Below are 6000 nucleotides of genomic sequence, written 5' to 3' on the forward strand. Positions count from 1 at the left end.
CATTTTCGCCACCTTCGTTTCAGCCCTAGAAAAGACACACGGCTCTGTTTAATATTCGACTCAGGATCTCACTCTGACTGAAGATGTCGGAACCACTGGGGTCCGTTATTTTTGCCTTACAACAGCTGCAAATGCCTCGGATGGCAAAAGAAACCAAAATAACGCATTGCCTCTTTTAAATACAAAATACAGCGACGTATTTGTAAATATTCTTACCTCATTTCCAAACAGTGCAGAATGTAAAAAGGCGTGGAGCCAGTGTAAGCCCATACAGCTTTGAAGGATGCTAACCGCTCCTTAAAATCGCGCAAAGGATGCTGCCGTGACACAGTATCCTTGCGCTCGTTTGCCTCTCTCTCTCTCTCTCTCTCTCTCTCAATGTGGATCCAAAGGAAAATAAGACATTTATGGATCTTACCAGCAGAGGTCTCCGTTTCCTACCTATCCTACCCTGATTTCGCTCCTATTGTTCTGAAAAACGCCAGTTTCTCAGCTGCAGAATAATTAAATCCATGCACAAAGCTGAACGAAAGGAAGGAACAGTATTTGATACATTGTATAATATAACGCATACACTAAACATACTGAAAAAACAAAAAAACATGCAGCTGGAGAAAATTAACTAGATCATATGTCACAGACGGTGACAGCTGGTTTTTCACTATTCTATGCTTTTGTACTTGTTTTCATTTATTCCGTTTTATATATTACAAGATGCATATTTTGTTTCTTAATGTATTTATACACTTTACATTATGGTTTGCTTTTCACTAACTGTTCAATTGCTTCATTTCTTGCGCTTTCGTGGTTCATTTACACCAGCCAATCACCTGCCCTCCTTTGGACAAGGCGCACGCTTGTCTGGAGTCCTTCGGCAGCGCCCGACGCGCAGCTGGATACAGGCCGCTCGCTGCAGTTGAGAGATGCGCTCCGAGTGGAAAAAGACAGAGAGCAAGAGGCGCAGTTTGAATGGAGGGGCGGCTCTCTCTGCGCAGCGCATGAGGCGAGACACGGCCAGAGAAGGGGGTGAGTGAACAGGAGAGCAAATGTGGACGTGTGCTTGTTGCATCGGGAGATGGTCACCCGAGGACTGCGGGGCTGCGTCCCAAATCGCACACTTGCTCCCTAGTAGGGGGTGATTCGTGCCATTATTATTAAGATGCTCTTGCGGCGTGAAGACATGCACGGGGCAGTTGCACACGCAGAAGGGGGGCGCTCATTCGGCATGAAGACTGGCAGGCTGGTACTGAACGGTGACATGCGAATGGTGAGTCGAAATACTGATGTTAATGATGGCAATCTCGTCAACATTACAACGCTATATGCTTGTAAAAGAACACTGTAATACTGCGCATGTGCAGGCCACACAAACGGAACATTCCACCAAGTCTTCTGAAATATGTATAAGGACTTTCACTTTCTCACGTGGAAACCTTACAAACATTTTGTAGAAACTAAGATACAGATGAAAATAAAGGAACACTGTAATAACAAACAATTATTAAATCATGTTGACTGCAAAATACCTTTTACAAGTGCAGGGTTCAATTTTTAATGATTTTCCAGGATAATTTCAGTTATTTTCCAGAACAAAAAGTAAATTCAAACGTTTTATACGTCTCAACATATTGTCCTGTTTGACATTCAGTCAATGCTCAAAAATAACATTAATAATGTGCATAATCATCATATTTGTACGCAGATTAACTGCTGTCATTACTAAAGGTCTATGTAAATAGTTCTGTGTAAGGTACATGTTGCTGAACTGTACATCCATCTCAAATGAACACAGAAAAGTGGATTTCGAACCTCATCATCTCAGATTTATGAAACTGATTTTATAGTTAGAAACAAATATGGTAAGCACTCTTGCAATATTATTTTGTAGAATAAAAATGAATCTCCAAGAAATTAAACACTAAATATAGCTCCCAAAATCTGATCTAAACCAATCAAATCTGGTTGGCCAGGGTAACCTGGGGAACTCTTAATGTTGAGCCCTGTCCTGATAATGTTTCAGAAGATGAGGAACCAACATAACTGGTTAAAGTCTACCACCCAGTCCACACCAGATTGCATTGAAGGATTGCTTGACGATTGAAATGATGCCGATTGTCAGGCGGGAAATGAAGCATATTGAGTGACACTAGGGGGAGACACAACAACATCAATATGTTACCAGGGATCCTGATTTTTTGTTTGTTTTTGTTTTGATTTGTTTTTGGAAATATGAATCTTTTTTCCTGACTTTTCCCTGACTTTCCAGGTTTTTCCATTGCCGTGGGAACCCTGAATTGACATTTAAGAGTTGGTGTAATAATCATTATGCATTCAATTAAACTCTTTTGTGTACATATTTTTCACATTCAATTTTATCTCATTTTACATTAATTGTATGGAAGAATGGAAATGGAAGAAACACAAAATAACTGTCAGTCTCCCTCGGTCTGGGGCTCCATGCAAGATCTCACCTCGTGGAGTTTCAATGATCATGAGAACATTGTGGAATCAGCCCAGAACTACACGGGAGGATCTTGTTAATGATCTCAAGGCAGCTGGGACCATAGTCACCAAGAAAACAATTGGTAACACACTACGCCGTGAAGGACTGAAATCCTGCAGCGCCCGCAAGGTCCCCCTGCTCAAGAAAGCACATGTACAGGCCCGTCTGAAGTTTGCCAATGAACATCTGAATGATTCAGAGGAGAACTGGGTAAAAGTGTTGTGGTCAGATGAGACCAAAATCGAGCTCTTTGGCATCAACTCAACTCGCCGTGTTTGGAGGAGGAGGAATGACCCCAAGAACACCATCCCCACCGTCAAACATGGAGGTGGAAACATTATGCTTTGGGGGTGTTTTTCTGCTAAGGGGACAGGACAACTGCACCGCAGCAAAGGGACGATAGACAGGGCCATATACCGTCAAATCTTGAGTGAGAACCTCCTTCCCTCAGCCAGGGCATTGAAAATGGATTGTGGATGGGTATTCCAGCATGACAATGACCCAAAACACACAGCCAAGGCAACAAAGGAGTGGCTCAAGAAGAAGCACATTAAGGTCCTGGAGTGGCCTAGCCAGTCTCCAGACCTTAATCCCATAGAAAATCTGTGGAGGGAGCTGAAGGTTCGAGTTGCCAAACGTCAGCCTCGAAACCTTAATGACTTGGAGAGGATCTGCAAAGAGGAGTGGGACAAAATCCCTCCTGAGATGTGTGCAAACCTGGTGGCCAACTACAAGAAACGTCTGACCTCTGTGATTGCCAACAAGGGTTTTGCCACCAAGTACTAAGTCGAAGGGGTCAAATACTTATTTCCCTCATTAACATTAAATCAATTTATAACTTTTTTGAAATGCGTTTTTCTGGATTTGTTTGTTGTTATTCTGTCTCTCATTGTTAAAATACACCTACCATTAAAATTATAGACTGATAATTTCTTTGTCAGTGGGCAAACGTACAAAATCAGCAGAGGATCAAATACTTTTTTTCCCTCACTGTATGTGTGTGTGTGTGTGTGTGTGTGTGTGTGTGTGTGTGTAATATATATATAACCAGCCTACTAGCATTATCGTATTACATAGTTACTGGGTAATAAGGGTTTACCAATATAATTCAAATGTGCGCTTCTTCATGTGATCAATCTCATGTAAACATGTCTTGACTATTTTTAGTCCATTATGAATATTGTCAGTTTTAAGTGAATAGAAAGCTAAAAACCGGGACATTTAAACGATTTTGAGAGAATTGTTGGGACAACAGGACGTTTAATTAAAATCTGTATGGTCCCCTACCACTTGAAGAAATCAAATGAGCTCTTAACTTCTCTAAAGACAGGGTGAAATGTTCGGTTTGTGAGCCCTGCCACATCCTTTGTTTACTGGGGTCATTATGGGAACCAGGGCCAATGCATTTTTTTGGTGGCGAGGCAGTCTGTGGGATATTGTTCTGTAGCTAAGAATTTACAGTAAGTTAGTTGTATCTATCTTTTATGCTGTTAACAGTTGTACATATTGTTCGCTTTATTTTGCAATCATAAACAAAACTGGTGATATTGCAAGCATTCCAATAATCAAAAAATAATTTTAGCTTTTTCCAACATGGTCAAATTAGGTTGATTAACATGTGGCTGTAGCGCAGTGGATGCTCAGATAAGCTACTGAGTCTAGCCTAATTGGAAGATCGAAAAGTGCACAAAATATGGAAACTCATTCATGCCAAATGAGCGCGCCCCCTTCTGCATGTGAAATGGCCACGTGCATTGTTTTCATGCCGCAAGAGCCCTTCTGCAAGCAAGTCTTCATGCGGAATGAGCATCTTAATAATGGCACAAATCACACCCCATACCCCTGCTTCCCTTCTGTTGCGGGGCGGAAGTACTTAGTCACCATCTGAAGGGGTGTCCGATCCCTTGGGGAAGTAGTGAAGGGAGTCTAATCGAGCTTTTTGTGCCCTTCAACAGTGTGTACAAAACCGTACACATAAGCCTGAGACACAGCAGCACGTCGTGGGGTTGCATTTGCAACCTGTTATCTTTCAAGTCGGAAGCACTGCCCAAGTGGGAGGGGTTACTGTATAACAAAACCATCGCAAGGGAGGAGGCAGCGAGCTGATATGGGAGCCTGCCCCGAGGTGCACCACTAGGGGGCCTCGGCAACACAACTCCAGACAGTAACCTCAGGGGCCCAGTAGGGCCGCACCTGAGCCACCCAGGAGTGAGGACCGTAGTCATGCTCTTACTTGGAACTGTCTAGAATCTGCATATACAAAGCTGGGCTACAGAGGTTAACTCTTATGCCCTCCGCTTACATTAGCAAGGCCAGCTGCTCTACTAGTGCAGCTAGGAGCGAGGCCGTATCTTCCCGCACAATATCTGGTGCGGGTAATCAAGCAACTTGTACGGCCTCCGCGCATTATCATGGCAGTGGACCCAATGAAAAACAACAGAATACAGAGCCGGCTAATCAACAGAGTAGCCGAGCTGAACAACAATATACAATATGTACATATTGCGTGACAGCAAGACCTTCATGCTGTCAGCACGCAGCACAGGAGCATCCAACTCAACTGAATAGTAATAGTAATAGAGTGAAAGAGCTCCATTGTGCTGACAATTAGATTTCTTACAAATTAACTATATACACCACGGGGCGCAGGAGCCAGCTAATGTGCCACATTTGGGACATCGGAGCAGTGGCTGCTTGCTCCACTAGCATAGTTAGGCCACACCAGCTCGACTGTGTTGTGACAAACGAACTATATACATCACGGGGTGCAGGAGCCGGCTCATGCGCCACACGTGGAACACAGGTGCAGTTGATGCCTGCCGAACAGCACAGCTAATGCAGAGCAACTACAGCTCTTACTGTGTGAATAAATTAACTGTACACAGCATATTTTGATATTTTGCTGAGAAGTCTGGTCCCACGGTCATCTTTTACAACTGTCCCTCAATCATTAACAAAACAGTTCCGCCAATCTGGGGAAGCAATTAAGTCCACAAACAGACTTTTAACAAACGCTATTTCTCCACTGTGATGGAGCGCAACCGTGGCTAACACGACGTCCATGCACTTGGAAAAAGTGTGTGGGGCTAGCGACAGGCCGTAGAGGAGAACAGCAAACTCGAATACTCGGTCCTCGAAGGCGAAGCGGAGAAACCTCCTGTGCAATGGGGATGTGAAAGTACACATCTTTAAGATCCACCGTGGTGAACCAGTCACCGGGCTTGATGGCCTGGGCCATGTTGCGCAGGTTGAGCATCTTGAAGTGCAACACCTTGAGGTGGCGGTTCAGGCGCCTCAGATCCAAGATGGGGCGGAAACCGCCATCTTTCTTGGGCACAAGGAAGTATGGAGAATAGAATCCCTTGTGCTGCCCCGGCGGGGGCACTTTGCGGATTGCTCGCTTCCCCAGGAGTGTGGTCATGTTTGAAATTGTAGGGAGTAGCCAACTGATATAATTTGGAGCACCCAAGAGTCTTGGGTTCGGAGTTGCTAATTTG

General features: G+C 44.0%; 1 protein-coding gene across 1 annotated transcript in view; it reads right to left on the minus strand.

Moving 5' to 3' along the window:
* Positions 1 to 311, minus strand: part of apc2 (APC regulator of WNT signaling pathway 2) — a 71350-nt gene extending 71039 nt beyond the window's left edge. The window contains exon 1 of the mRNA XM_066696401.1: positions 217 to 311. The gene's annotated coding sequence lies outside the window, so the exon portion shown is untranslated. The remainder of the gene's footprint in view (positions 1 to 216) is intronic.
* Positions 312 to 6000: the final 5689 nt, after the last annotated feature.

Source organism: Amia ocellicauda, chromosome 22, assembly GCF_036373705.1.
Source record: "Amia ocellicauda isolate fAmiCal2 chromosome 22, fAmiCal2.hap1, whole genome shotgun sequence".
Taxonomy (NCBI): Eukaryota; Metazoa; Chordata; class Actinopteri; order Amiiformes; family Amiidae; genus Amia; species Amia ocellicauda.